Source organism: Podarcis melisellensis (genome assembly GCF_964234715.1).
Source record: "Podarcis melisellensis genome assembly, chromosome: 3".
Taxonomy (NCBI): domain Eukaryota; kingdom Metazoa; phylum Chordata; class Lepidosauria; order Squamata; family Lacertidae; genus Podarcis; species Podarcis melisellensis.
In genome coordinates this window covers 5,659,896-5,674,949 of record NC_138530.1, presented here as the reverse complement: position 1 = coordinate 5,674,949, position 15,054 = coordinate 5,659,896, and the positions used below count along the sequence as shown (strand labels likewise).

The 15,054-nt window shown below is 46.3% G+C and overlaps 1 long non-coding RNA gene across 1 annotated transcript; it reads right to left on the bottom strand.

Moving 5' to 3' along the window:
- Positions 1-3,875: 3,875 nt before the first annotated feature.
- LOC309366201 lies at positions 3,876-5,145 on the bottom strand. The gene is made up of 2 exons (XR_014166568.1): positions 5,072-5,145; positions 3,876-4,074 (listed from the first exon to the last, which is right to left on the bottom strand). It is a non-coding gene; the product is annotated as an uncharacterized lncRNA (long non-coding RNA).
- Positions 5,146-15,054: the final 9,909 nt, after the last annotated feature.

The window sequence follows — 15,054 nt, the reverse complement described above, 5'->3', positions numbered from 1 at the left end:
ATTCTTCAAAACCGGTACTTTTCCAAATCTTGTGATGCCGTTCTCCAACTAAGAAGAACGAAGACAGATAGTGGTGACAAGAGATGAATTTCCAGGACTAATAGACAAAATAAAAGCCGACACATCAGCAGGTCTGGATGGCATCTATCCAAGAGCTTTCAAAAAACTCAAATATGAAACTGCTGATCTTCAAACCAAAACATGTAATTTGCACCATAGCTGAGGACTACAAAGTGGCCATGCCACACTAATCTTCCCAAAGTTATCCAAGGGTGATTTAGGAAAGTACAGGCTGGTTAGATTCAAGTGTGTCCTCAGAAAACTGGTGGAAAGTATTCATAAATAGAATGGTAGAGTTGGAATGGACTCTGGTGGCCATCTAGTCCAACCCCCTTCGATGCAGGAACCTTCTTTGCCCAAGGTGGGGTTCAAACCCCCACAACTCTGAGCTTAAGAAGAAGAAGAGTTTGGATTTGATATCCCGCTTTATCACTACCCTAAGGAGTCTCAAAGTGGCTAACATTCTCCTTTTCCCTTCCTCCCACACAATAAACACTCTGTGAGGTGAGTGAGGCTGAGAGACTTCAAAGAAGTGTGACTGGCCAAAGGTCACCCAGCAGCTGCATGTGGAGGAGCAGGAAAGCAAACCCGGTTCACCAGATTACAAATCTACCACTCTTAACCACTACACCACGCTGGCTCTCTACGAGACTTGTGCTCTACTGAGTTCTTGCTCTCTGTGTGCCGAGTAAAACCACTTTGCTTGAAACAACAACTGTTTTGCGTTGGTGCGCTAGACAGCTTTGCTTAAGCTTCCCTGGCACGCAAACAGAGAGCAAGATTAATAAGTATGGATGATAAACACACACACACCCCAACACTGGATACCAGTGGCTGGAATCCACAGACGGCTCTTGTGCTAGTGTCCCAAAGGGTTGGCCACTTTGGGGACTGAATGCTGGACTGGATGGGCCCTGGCCTGATCCAGCAGGCTCTTTCGATGTTCTTCACACAGGTGGGAGGGGCATTAATGACCTCACTGCATTTCAGGCCACTAATGTGTGCGTAGCCCAAGCCCAGGGATTTCTTTTCAGTGCCAGAACTGTGAATAGAGCTCATTGACCTTCCACACAAAGCCTCACTCCTGGTTACCCTCCAAGCTTCCGTCATCTATCATCTAGAATGAAAAGAGCAGCAGAGCAGGGAGGATAGAGACTTTTTGTTGTCTTGCTAAACAATTGGGAGACAGCTCAAACTATTGCAAATCATCCATGAATCTACCAACAGGTACTCAGTGTCTCAGGTGGGTGCTTTTTCCTGGTTCTGCATCCTCCAGGTCTTGCCACAGGCCTGAACTTCATCATCTCTCCATCTCATTCTAGGGGGCACACTGTGCTTATGACTTGGCTAGAAGCCCCACGTTCCTTTAGGGCATGGCGATGTCCTGCTGGAGATTGCAGAGTAGTGGGAGGAAACAGCTTCCCCAGGGGCTACAAATACGGAAAGTTCATCCCTCCTAATCCTGACAGCATTCTGCCTTGTAGCCGTGTGTTGAGCCTCTCTGCATCCTCTCATCCTCCCTAAGCCATGAAGATACTTCACCTGTGCTGGGCTGCCCTGTGTGTGCTGCTGCTGGCTTTTTCAGGTAAGGGATGAAGAGAAAGAAGGGAGAAGGAGACTTCTGTTCTGCTCGGGTTCTGCCTAGTATATACAGTGGACGCTTGGGTTGTGAACGTGATCCATGCGGGAAGCACGTTCGCAACCCGCAGCATTCACTACCTGCAGCGTTGTGTCTGCGCATGCGCAGGTTGTGATTTGGCACTTCTGCGCATGCACAAAGCACAATTTAGCGCTTCTGTGCAAGCTGAAGCACCCAAACCCAGAAGTGACCCATTCCGGTACTTCTAGGTTCAGCGCAGTGTGCAACCTGAAATCGCGCAACCCGAAGCATTTGTAACCCTAGGTATGGCTGTATATTCAAATGTTTTGAGAGAAGCTCACAAATTTTAACCCAGCAGCACTGGGAGACTGTTTAAGAAGAGGCAGTCTGGAATTTTGCAAACTCACAGCAAAGTTTGCAATATTGGAGATGTGCACATCTAAGTAGCAAGGGAATTCTGTGGCATCTAGCCCTGCTTCACACTTCACGGTAAACCAGATTTTGGCTTCCTGAGACTATACATACACACCAGCTCCTAGAGAGGAGTTTCCTTTTATTTATTTCATTTCCTTCTGCAATGCTCATATGCTACTGTAAATCCTCTAATTCAGTGGTTTTCAACCAGTGTGCCATAGCACCGGGGGTGCTTTGAATGGTGGTCAGGGGTGCTGCAGGCAACACTGGCATCTGTCCCTCTTTCCTTCCCTACCTCCTCTGATGCCCTCTCGTGTCTCTGCCTCCCAAAGGCTGTTTGTTGCAGCAGCCCTGGCTACAAGCTCCCCAGGTGAATGGTGCCTCTGGGGCTGACCAGGGGTTGCTTCCCGGGCCCCTGTGGGGCAGTGGGAGGACGACGTACTTTTCTTGGGGGCATGGGCAGCAGCTGGGGCTGCCTAGAACACTCCCAAGGAGAGGGGAGAAAAGAGGGGACAGAGGGCACACTCACAAGGGAGGCTTTGAAAAGGGGTGTGGGGCTGCCAGCTCTGCAGGCAAGGGGTGACATAACTGGGCTCCTGAGCCCCACAGGGGTGCCACAGAAAGAATGCAGTTGGTCAAGGGAGCTGTGGAGCCATAAAGGTTGAAAACATCTCCTCTAATTGGTTTGCACACACAAAAACCCAACACAACAATGAGGGATTTTTTATTTCAAATCCCCCACCCCCCCAAAAAAATAACTATAAATGTTGACTCAAGAAATACCGATTTGAGTGGTTCCAATTTCATCAGATTGTGGATATTCTCTATGATTTTATGGTCCATACGCATGCCAAGCACACCTTTACTCCGGGAGAGGATGCATTTTTAAAAATAGGCTCCTCCAGGAAAGAATTTAAAGCAGCTATGAACCTTTGCCTCCCTTTCCTCCTATTCTGAATTTACTCTCCGCTTCCCTGTGGACAATGATTCTCTCTCCCCCCCCTCCTCCCTTTCTACAGGATTTGCCAAGGAAAGGCCAGAGGGCAGCAATGGTTGCGATAAAAAAAATAGTCCTTGCAAAGGTGATTAAAGGTTAAGATTGGAAGTTGTGGAAATGTGAAGGGATGTTGCAAAAGGTAATGTCGCCCCCCCCCCCAAAAAAACCCCAAACATCATCTCACACACAGCCTGTTCCACTCCCCAAACCCCTAGACTTAGTATGTCAAGGATCCTCTGATATGGGGGACTTCAGACTGCCCTCCTTTGCCAATAATTCATCCTTGACTAATGATTTGTCTCCCATGAAACAAAATGGGGCTTCCATATTCCTAAGGAAACACATTTCTTCTTTCCATTACTCTGAATTCTGGAAGTATGAGTATTCATGTTGACCTCCTTCTGCCCTTCCTGGCCTTTATAAGTTAATAACTTACTTGAGCAGTAATTGGCCACCTTGGATTTCGGCTGAGGGACCTGCTGAACACAGAAAGCATTTTATATCACATATAACTCAGGTCACATTTTGTGCAGGGGAGAATCACTTAAGACAGTTTGTAAGATGCTTGCTAGACTTAACCATACGTTTCTTTACAGGCTTACAACATTTCATACAGCATGTCTATTTGTGTGCATTCTTGTAAGATTCATTGTTTGCAGATATCGAAGGCTTGTAGTGTAATCCTGTACAAGCCCACATGGGTAACAGTGCAACCTGTAGCTGCAATTCTATACCTAGTGTATTTCCATTTATTTAGTGCTTTTGAGAAACCAACGACAATTCCATAAATAGAAACAATGCATATATGTAACATTTAGTTTTAAAGGAAAATCCCATATACATTGAAGTCCTCAGCTCATTAGCATATCCATTAATAAAAAAAGAAAGATGTCATTCTCTGTGTTTCCATAACAGCAGACCTGTTTGCGGGAAGGTGCAATTCAATTTTCATCCCTGGGTTTTTGCATATTCCTCCCATCACTAATTCCTTTGATGATGAATTCTAAAAAAAACCCTCATGTGAATATCTCTTGAGTGTTTCTTCTTTTGTACATTCTCAAAGCTGACCTCGTTATTGGAATATGTCATGATTTGTTCATTAGAATGTGACAGAACAGCCCTAGGCATATCTACTCAGAAGTAAGCCTCACTGAGTTTAATAGGACTTAGTTCCAAGTATGTGAAACATTCTGGCCTGAGTTCATTATGGGAAATGAATGTTCTGAAGAATCACCTAAATTCTTCCTTCTTCCTTTTCTTTTAGATCTATAATGATAGCTATATTTTACCTGCTTATATTATGGACATATAATATTTTATTATATTCCTTTTTTCCATTAAGTGAGTTTTCATTTGTTGCTGTTGTTTAGTGCCAAGCTGAGCTAGATTCTAAATAAAGATGTAAAACCATGACTGGATATTCATTCTCATCTACAAGGTTTCCCACCCCCATCCCCTTTCCCCTTCAATTTCATAGTTTTCTGAGTGCTGCTGAAACAGAAGTAACTCTTGTGATTTTCACTTGATTTTTAGGCAAACTCAAGAACTGATCACTGCTTGATTACCCAGGATCCCTTGAAAAATCAGAGGTGTTCCCTCACTATGAGAGTCACTGGATCCTGTTTGATGTCCAGCTAGAGTCTTCTTCTTCAACCACATCAAAACAAGTCCTTCTAACATTTTCACTGATTATATGAGCTTGTCTCTTGGAATAAAAGCAAATTAAAAATCCCCATTCCATCTGTTTCTCATTTTCAGGCTTGAGTGTCATTGCTTATGAAACCAGGACAGTACCTTATACTCATGAGGAGGTGCCAGCATGCGTGGTTGTGCAGAAGCGCAAAATGTGTTTAGAAAAGAAGCCTAGAAAATGAGAGGGCCCACCAAAACAATACAATAAGGACTGAGACAAGGAAGGAAGAATGAGCAAAAATGGGAAAGAGGGAATGAGAGGCAGAGAGAGGAGATTCGATTCAGTTCACATTTAAAAGTTAACCTACCAAATTCTCACTTTCTGAAGCAAGATGCGAGGCAAAGCACATCCTCCGTTCAAAATCAGTGCTGCTTCAAATCTGGCGATTTGGGTCTCCAACCATGAGATGCATCAAAAGAAAACACATATAAAGTATTCATGAACATGACCAACAAAAATGCATCACATTGAGGAATATTGAGACACCCCTCAAAAAACACCCTCCAGCTCAGGAGACCCCTCCCCTCCCGAAAATCCCCCCCCCCCGTCAAGTGGATTTTTCTGCTTCTGCAGCCGCTTTTCATCCCAGGAAAAGAGACGGAGGAGGAAGTGTCCCAGGCGAGGAATGAAACGCACCTGTGATCCTGTGGGGGCAGGTGGGGGCGCTTGTTGCTCAGGGGGTGGCCCCTCCCACTGGGACTCTTCCCAGTTCAAAGAAAAAGAGGGACCCCTGCCATCCTTTCCCTGCGTTTCCTGCCAGAAAACCAGTTTCTACTGGGCTCCCAAAACCACATGGAGGCAGGAGACCCCATTTCCCACCCCAGAGCAGGGCTGGACCAATCAGAAGCCTCTCCATTGGACAGCTGGCCAATCCCCTTTCAGATTCCCCTGGGCCTCCTCCTCTCCTTCGCTGGTTTCCTGAGGGAGTTTTCCCCCTGAGTTTCCCTCATGGCTGCTCCCCCTCCCAGCTTATCCTTCATTTCTCCTTCCTTCTCTTCCTGTTCCTCTTTCCCCTCATTGTTTGGGGGCAGCTGGATCCCCCCCCCCCGGCCCAGGCAGGCCGTTTAGGAGCCCACGGAGGCGGCAAGGCCAAGAGAAGGCGTTTCCCGCCCTTTTCCAAAAATAGGCGGGAAAGCCATTTTGTTTTTTCCGGAGGCCCCAGCCGCTCCCAGAGACACCATGGCTCCCCTGTGGGCCTTGGGGGTCCCACGCTCTCGGGGTCTCTCCTCCCGGAGCAAGGAGGGTGGCACCTTTGGTCCTCAGCCGCCTTCCTGCCATGATGGCTTGGCCTCCACAGGGCAGCCTCTCTCCTTGCCATGTTGGCACCACGGAGGAGGCCTCTCCGTTGGGAGACGCGAGGCAAGCGGCCTTGGGGGATCCGCCAGGTTCTGCAAAGGGGGCCAGGAGGGAAAGCCCCTCTCTGTCTCGGAGGCCCGAGGAGGAGCAGAATAACAGTAGTAGTAGTAGTAAGGGCTTTATCCCCTCAAAGGTGAAGGGTTCCCTCATGGGAGTTTGACCACCGGAGTAGCATCCTTTGTCACCCCAAGAGTCAGCGCTAGGAGAAGGGCTCCACCTGCAGGCCTAGGGGAAAGGGGGCTCTTGCCTAGACGAGGCTGGAGACTCCCTTTCTGGGCCCTCGGGGTCCCAGGAGCCCTTTCTGGATGGCCCTCACTTGCCCCCCAAATGGGCCAAGACATCTGTTCCTCTTTCCCCTCAGGCAGTAGTTGAACAGGAGAAGTTGCTCCCATTCCTGATCCCTGCGGGTCTCAGGAGGCAGTGGGGGGACTCTAGGGAACTGGCTGAACTGGGGTCCTCCCAGTCCAGCCCAGACAAGAAAGAGAGGGAGCTCTCAGAAGAGGAAGCCATTGTGGAGAAGAACCGGACTTGGCTGTTCTCTGCTGAGGGTCTCCTGCCTTTCTTCCAAGGCTTCCTGGGGGTGCCATGGCCAGAGGAAGAGACAGGGCCCCCACCCTGAATCCCCTGCAGGGCCCTGGGCAGCAAGCAGAGCCTGCCTCAGTTTCCTTCCCCAAGGCTTTGGGGGAACCTTGGGGTGCGGAAGGAGGAACCCCAAATGGAGCTCAGACTCCTGGCAAGTGGGGAAAGGAACATGAAATGGCGCTTTCCAGATGTGTCTCAATACAGTACGATAATCTTTATTGTCATTGTCCCATACAGTACAAGGAAATTGAAAAAATGTACATCAGACATTCAAAAACCAACAAGCCTGCTATCCCAACCTGGTCAGCCCCCTAAAAACTCTGATACCCCATAATTAAATACAATATACTCTCATAGAGACTACCTTACACTGCATCTAAAACCAAAATCACATTTGGATAGAAACTGTTTCTCAGGTGGCTAGTCCTAGTCTTTATAACCCTGTACCTTCTTCCAGAAGGCAGAAGCTGAAAGAGATCATTTCCGGGGTGCGCACTATCCTGCACTATCTCTGCAGCTTTTTTATGTAGCACCAACTGCAAATGCCTGCAGGGCCATGAGTAGTATGTATGAAAACATCGATGCTAAATTGAGCAGATAGCCTGAGGCAGCGCGGATTATTGTGGGGGACTTCACTCACACAGATGTGAGGGCAGTACTCCCAAAATCCCATCAGCACATTGAGTGTGCAATAAGGGGAGAAAATACTCTTGACAAGGTGTATACGAACATCAGCCGGGAATAGGAGGCGCACCTCGGTGGTTCAGATCATGTGTCCCTGCTTCTGACACCAGTGTACACACCCCTCGGGAAACAAGGCCAGCTACAAACACGGATGGTTACTCTGTGGCCTGAGGGAGCCTCTCAGCAGTTGCAGGACTGTTTCCAGGAGACCGATTGGAATATGTACAGCCAACAAAAGAGGATGCAAAGCAATTCCTGAAACGGAGAACAAGGCAAGCTATGATTTCGTTTGAGGAAAAGAAATTAAGATCCCTTCTTCCCCATCCCCAGTGGATTAAAATGTCCAAAGATTAGGGAAAGAAGAAAGAAGAGGAAGAAGGATTGGATGAACATTATAAAAGACCAAAATTTTCCATTGTGACTTGGCTGAGATTTGTTGGAACAGTTTTTAAAAGGCTTTATAGAAACTGGACCCAGAAACTGGAGAAATACTAATTTGGATTATTAGACGATCCTTATAAGAGTCATATTGCACTGTCTGAGTTGATTAAGATTTGAAAGCTTAATGAAGGGAAAGTGTCATCTTGGTGAAGAGGATAAGAGTTTGGATTTGATATCTCGCCTTTCACTCCCCTTCAGGAGTCTCAAAGCGGCTAATATTCTCCTTTCCCTTCCTCCCCCACAACAAACACTCTGTGAGGTGAGTGGGGCTGAGAGGCTTCAAAGCAGTGTGACTAGCCCAAGGTCACCCAGCAGGATCAGGAATAGTGGGGGCTTCCCCCTCCCCCTGCTCCTAACCAGGATCCTGAAGCTGCCCAGGAGCAGTGGAGCAGTATAGATTTGGAGCAATGGTTTGTAGAGGGACATAGTTTGGAAGACAACAGCTGGGCAGAACCGAGTGGGGCACAGCCAGGAGAGGGAGAGAGAGAGAGAGGGAGAGAGAGAGAGAGAATTAACAGACTGGAAAGTGTCCAAGCACTCAGTCCAAGGTCAAGGAGAGCAGAGAAGGTAGCTACACAGAAGGCCAAATGGTTGCCAGATCACGTTGCCAGATGAGGGAACTGGGAATCCAAAGTCCTTGTTAAAGGTAAAGGTAAAGGAACCCCTGATCATTAGATCCAGTCATGGCCGACTCTGGGGATGCGGCGCTCATCTCACTTTTTGGCTGAGGGAGCCAGCGTACAGCTTCTGGGTCATGTGGCCAGCATGACTAAGCCGCTTCTGGCGAACCAGAGCAGTGAACGGAAACACCGTTTACCTTCCTGCCAGAGCAGTACCTATTTATCTACTTGCACTTTGACGTGCTTTCGAAGTGCTAGGTGGGCAAGAGGAGGGACCGAGCAACGGGAGCTCATTCCGTTGTGGGTATTCGAACCACCGACCTTCTGATCGGCAAGTCCTAGGCTCTGTGGTTTAACCCACAGCGCCACCTGCGTCCCTGAAGTCCTTGTTGGCCTACTACAAATCAGCCATGGATCTAACAGGAGGTACTCAGTGACTCAACTGGGTGCTTTTTTCCTGGTTCTGCATCCTCTGCATCTTGCCAAAAGCCAAGACCTCTTATTTCTTCATATCTACATCTTGTTCCGGGGAGGAATTGCCAAAGGCTCAGCAGAGCGCAGTCAGCTCATAATGTCCAATTTTTGGAGACGCAACACCGGGAGATGCATCTTCCGTGCTGTGCTCAAGTCACATGACCCATGCCTCACTCTCCCCCCCACACACACAAAGGCACTTTTTGAGGCGCAAGATCATGCCTCAAACCCAAGCATGCACTTGGCAGGTATGTGAGCTAAGATATGCCTCAAATAAAGGCTCTTTAGCCCTCCTCATTGGACTGGTCAGGGGGATCCTCACATCTCTGCAACAGTTATACAAAGCCCTGCCTCTGAAGATGGTCAGAATCTTCATTTGTTGCAGAATTCAGCCCCCAGATTGTTCACCAGGATAAAACAGTTTGAGCATATTAAACCGATCCTGCCCTGGCTGCCAATTAGTTTCCAAGTGGAATTCGAAATGCATTTTGTCTTTTCCTCTTAGACTTTTATACAGTGAACCGTCCTGAGATCCTACAACTACAAATGCTCGTGCAAAACTGTTATACAAAATCGTGAATTTGGATCACTGTGTGCAGTTCTGGCCAACACTCCTGTAAAGGATATTGTGGAGTTGGAAAAGGTGCAGAAAAGGGCAATCGCAATGATCAAGGACATCAAGCAACCACCTTAGGAAGAATTTGGTTATTGGGAGGGTTACAATCAAAGCAATCAGCATCCATTTCATAGAAGGCATTGGGTTGTCCATGTTGAGAACCTCACTGCTTTTCAGCTTACTAATGTGTACGTAGCCCAAGCCCAGGAAATTGTTTTCAGTACCAGAACAGAGTGGAGCTAATGGTCCTTCCATAGAAAAATTCACTCTTGGTTACCCTCCAAGCTTTCCTTATCTGAGTCATAAAGTTTAGATGGAAGGGGCAGCAGACCAGGCAGGATGGACACTCTGTGCTGTTCTCTTAAACAATTGAGATTCAAAGGCCCGTATCAAACTGCTGCATGCAACTTTCCTCTAAGCTATAGATGCTGCAACCTTTGTTCATACAGAAGTTGCTCCATTCCTTTCATTGTTTTGGTTGCCCTTTTCCAAACCTTTTCCAACTATTTGATACCCTTTTTCAGGTACAGGAGAACTCTACACAGTCTTCCAAATGCAGACACATCATGTTGTTGTTTAGTCTTTTAGTCGTGTCCGACTCTTCATCACCCCATGGACCAGAGCACGCCAGGCACTCCTGTCTTCCACTGCCTCCCGCAGTTTGGTCACTCATGTTTGTAGCTTCGAGAATACTGTCCCACCATCTTGTCCTCTGTCGTCCCCTTCTCCTTGTGCCCTCAATCTTTCCCAACATCAGGGTCTTTTCCAGGGAGTCTTCTCTTCTCATGAGGTGGCCAAAGTATTATCATATGTGGCCAAAGTATTATCATATGTGGCCAAAGACACATCATAAATTTGTATAATGGCATTATAGTACCAATAGTATAGCAGCCCCTACTGTCTGAGCATTGGGTTGTCCATGTTGAGAACCTCACTCCTTTTCAGCTTATTAATGTGTACGTAGCCCAAGCTACGTCATTTCCCTTCTTCTCCAGGGTGCTCCGGCAACATATATAAAATGATACATGCGCGTGAGACATCGTAGAGCTAAACAACGTATTTATTTACGCACAATGTTCGAATCCTGCTTGCAGGGTCCCCAAAGGGCATCTGTTTGGCAACTGCAAGAACAGGATGCTGCAGTAGATGGGCCACTGGCCTGATCCAGCAAGCTCATCCTATGTCCTGAATATATAAGAATAAGAATAAGAATAAGAATAAGAATAAGAATAAGAATAATTTATTATTTATACCCTGCCCATTTGACTGGGTTTCCCCAGCCACTCTGGGCAGCTTCCACCTGAATATTAAAAACAATACAGCATCAGACATTAAAAACTTCCCTAAACAGGGCCTCCTTCAGTTGTCTTTTAAAAGTAAAATAGTTGTTTATTGTCTTGACATCTGCTGGGAGGGCATTCCACAGGGCAGGCGCCACTACCAAGAAGGCCCTCTGCCTGGTTCCCTGTAACCTCACTTCTTGCAGTGAGGGAACCGCCAGAAGCCCCTCGGCGCTGGACCTCAGTGTCCGGGCTGGATGATGGGGGTGGAGACCAAGGCTGTTTAGGGTTTTAAAGGTCAGCACCAACACTGAATGCACATTGGGGGAGCAGGGGTGCAACCTCACTGCTTTTCGGTCCATTAAAGTGTACGCAGCCCAAGCCCAGGAATTTGTTTTCAAATGGATCTCACAGTCCTTCCACTCAAAAATTCACGTCTGGTGACCCTCAAGCTATCAAGATGGAAAGGGCAGTAGAGCAGGGCGCTCTTTGCTGCCCTGTTAAACAATTGAGATTCAGAGGCCCTTATCAGGCTACTGCAAAGCAGCCATGCATTGACCAGTAGGTACTCAGTGGCACAGCTGGGTGCTTTTTCCTGGTCTTCCATCTTTCAGGTCTTGTATGAGGCCAAAGCTTCTTATCTCTATATCTCGTTGTCTCATTCTAGAGAGGACACTGTGCTCTGCAAAGTCCAGCAGCACTACCTTCCGTCAGGGCATGGTGGCGACCTCTTAGACTTCACAAAGAAGTCTCTCTGCATCCGTCCATTCTGACTGAGCCATGAAGATCCTTCACCTGTGCTTAGCTGTCCTGTCTGTGCTGCTGCTGACTACTTCAGGTAAAGGATGGAGGGAAAGAAGGAAAGAGAGAGTGCTGTTGCACTCAGGGTCCGCACAGGGAAAAATAATAGCAGTAATTCTATTTTATTTTTTCCAAATCTTTTTTATTAATTTTCCAAATTTATAACAACCATATCCACAAACATCAAAAAGAAAACAAACAAACAGATATCCTGGCTGTAAAAATTCCATTTTTTTAAATCATTGTTAGGTGACTTCCTTGAATTCCCCTGGCTGAGTTTCCATATAAATCATTGCAGCAGTTTTCCAAAACTGAGTTCACATAAAATTTACTTAGTCCATTAACATCTTTCTTTCTTTCATTTTAACTTTTATCCATAGTATTCTACAACATCACATATTTAAATCCTAGGCCAATCTGATACTTGCAAGTAATTCTATTTAAGTTATCTTAACATATTTAACTAAATAGTCTTTGAATTGCTTCCATTCCTCTTGATACTCCTCCTCCTTCTGGTCGCGGACTCTTTCGGTCAGCTCGGCTAACTCCGAAAAATCCATCATCTTCATCTGCCATTCCTCCACTGTTGGTACTTCTTGTGATTTCCAGGTGGTTTTTTTTAGAAAATAATTTTTCTTAACAGGCCAATCAGATCACATTAATTCCAAATCACATCAGTTCCAAATTACATAGCCAAATTTTTAAATTTTTGTTGGGGGTACCCAAACTTCCAGCTTCAAACGGGATCCAAACATCTCTCTTGCTGCTACTTTAATTACATAGTTCTGTCCAAATAATAATCACAGTTCTATTCAATCTTCTCTTTGTTGTTTTCCTCATCTTCTTGTTGTTATCATATATTCCTTTCTTTTCTTTGTGATCTCTGGTAGTTTCCACAAGCGGGTTGAAAACAAATGTTGTTATATCCTGTGTGGCTTTTACATTCATCCAAGAGCCATATCAAAATAAGCAGACATTATTTCAACACTCCGTACAAAACATTTCCCACAGTCTGTCCTGTTTTCCACAGACCTGCTGCTCTCATAAATTTTCTCAGGGGGCCCTGCCAGGCCGAACTCACATTCTGATATAGTTATGAGCTATAGTCCTCCTCCCCCTCATTCCTCCTGCGGACAGGTCTTCCATAACAGCCTCTTTTTCTAACTGCGCCACAGAGAACCTTCTTTCCTTTCTCGATGTTCCACAAGCCATATCTTTGATTAGCAATTAATTTCCACACAGTTCTTATCCTTCTGCTTGTGATCAGTAAATTGCAACGATTCTTTCTTAGGGGAGAGGGTTATTAAATACTCACATAAGACAAAAAAAGAAAAGTCCCCCCCCTTTTCAGTCTCGTTCCGACATACCAATCTTCTGATGGGTCTTCTTCTTGATTTATTGTTGAATCCAGCCCATCGTTCCACATTCCAGAGAACTCTTTAATTAGCAGACTTTTACTCCCGATCTTCACTTGAAATATATGCATTTGCTTCTTTTCTAATTATTTCGAGCTGATGCAGCCAGTGCGCGATCAGAGACAGCGTCCAGGAGAGCCGGACCCACCCGAGGGCTTTGTGCCTAGTGCCCTCACCCCCTTCTTTCGAATCTGGGGGTGATTTATGGCCACAGCAGGCAAAGGCAGTGTTCCCCATGTCCTTTGGACAACAGGGAGGCTGCATACTCCCATATCAGCTTCTTAATTACCTCGTGTGAGCCAGAGAGATGGTATTGTTGGTCATCTTCCAATGCGCCCCCTGGTGGCCCCCTGTGATTTCCAGTTTTTGGCCAACAAAATTCTAGCTGCAGTTGGGGCATACAAAAACAATCTAACATCTTTCTAGGGCAATTCCAAACCTATTATTCCAAGTAGAAAGGCCTCTGGTTTCTTAATAAAATAATAGCAGTAATTCTAACCCAGCAGCACCGGGGAGCAGTGCTTGCCTTGGACATTTGGCTGCCTGGGGTGGACGAAGAAAACGCTTCATCCTCACCATAAAACTGTGTGCAGGCTGGAGTTGCATGAGACAGATAAGCCAAAGGGAGAAGAATAATCTCACTCCAAATGCGCCGCCACCATCATGTTTCATGATCTGATTGACATAAGTTACAAGAGTGTTGCTTCCCCAAACCACTTTGAAAGACTGTGAACTTGTGCTCTCCTTTCTCCCCGTTCTGATTCTACTTTGCTCTCCACATTGGTCCACGAACTTTTTTTCTCCCTTTGCTTAGGATTCGCACAGAATGCACCAACGACAGGGAGGCAATGTGTTAAAATAGAGGGTGCTGAATGTGTTGGAAATGGATGGACGAAGAAATGTTGCAAAAGGTAACCTCCGCTCACCAAAGAAAAGTGTTCAGACAAGCTCACTGACATAAGCATCATCTCTCTTTCACCCACCCCTGTCTCACTGCCCAAACCCTGTAGTTTTTGCAACATTCTAAACCATGGATAGGCAAACTAAGGCCCGGGGGCCGGATCCGGCCCAATTGCCTTCTAAATCTGACCCGCGGACGGTCCGGGAATCAGCGTGTCCTTTAATTTAAAATACATCTCTGGGTTATTTGTTAGGCATAGGAATTTGTTCATTTCTCTCCCCCCCCCAAAAAAAATAGTCCGGCCCCCCACAAGGTCAGAGGGACAGTGGACTGGCCCCCTGCTGAAAACGTTTGCTGACCCTGCTCTAAACCTTTTAAGGAAAATGGGGCATTGGCATCTGATTCCAGGTGAAACAGAAGTAAATCTTATATACTGTATTATTTGCTCTATAAGACTCACTTTTTCCCTCCTAAAAAGTAAAGGGAAATGTGTGTGCGTCTTATGGAGCGAATGCAGGCTGCGCAGCTATCCCAGAAACCAGAACAGCAAGAGGGATTGCTGCTTTCGCTGCGCAGCGATCCATCTTGCTGTTCTGGCTTCTGAGATTCAGAATATTTTTTTTCTTGTTTTCCTCCTCCAAAAACTAGGTGCGTCTTATGGTCTGGTGCATCTTATGGAGCAAATATACGGTACATTTTCTTTTGTTTTTTAGGACCTTAAACTCGTAAAGTGAGATTGCTCCTGGATCCTACTTCAGTCCCAGCTAGAGTCTCCACCTGCTTCTTCACCAAAGCGTCCAGATCAAAAGAAGAAGCCTTGCAAGATTCTGCATGACAAGATGAACTTCTCCCTTGCACTAAAAGCAAATTTAAAAGTCCCTTTCCCCATGTTTCTGAATTTCGAGCCTAGATGTCATTGCTTGTGAAGTCAAAATGATACATTATACTCATGAGGAAGAGGTCTCAGCAGACATGTTGGTGCAGAATAACAGAATGTCTTTAGAAAAGAAATCTAAAAGGGGAGAGGATCTCCCTCCCTGCAAAAAAATAAACCAGTCCAGTGAGGAGGAGTGAGAACATAATGAGGAGGAGAAGGAATGAGCAAAAATGGGAAGGAGGG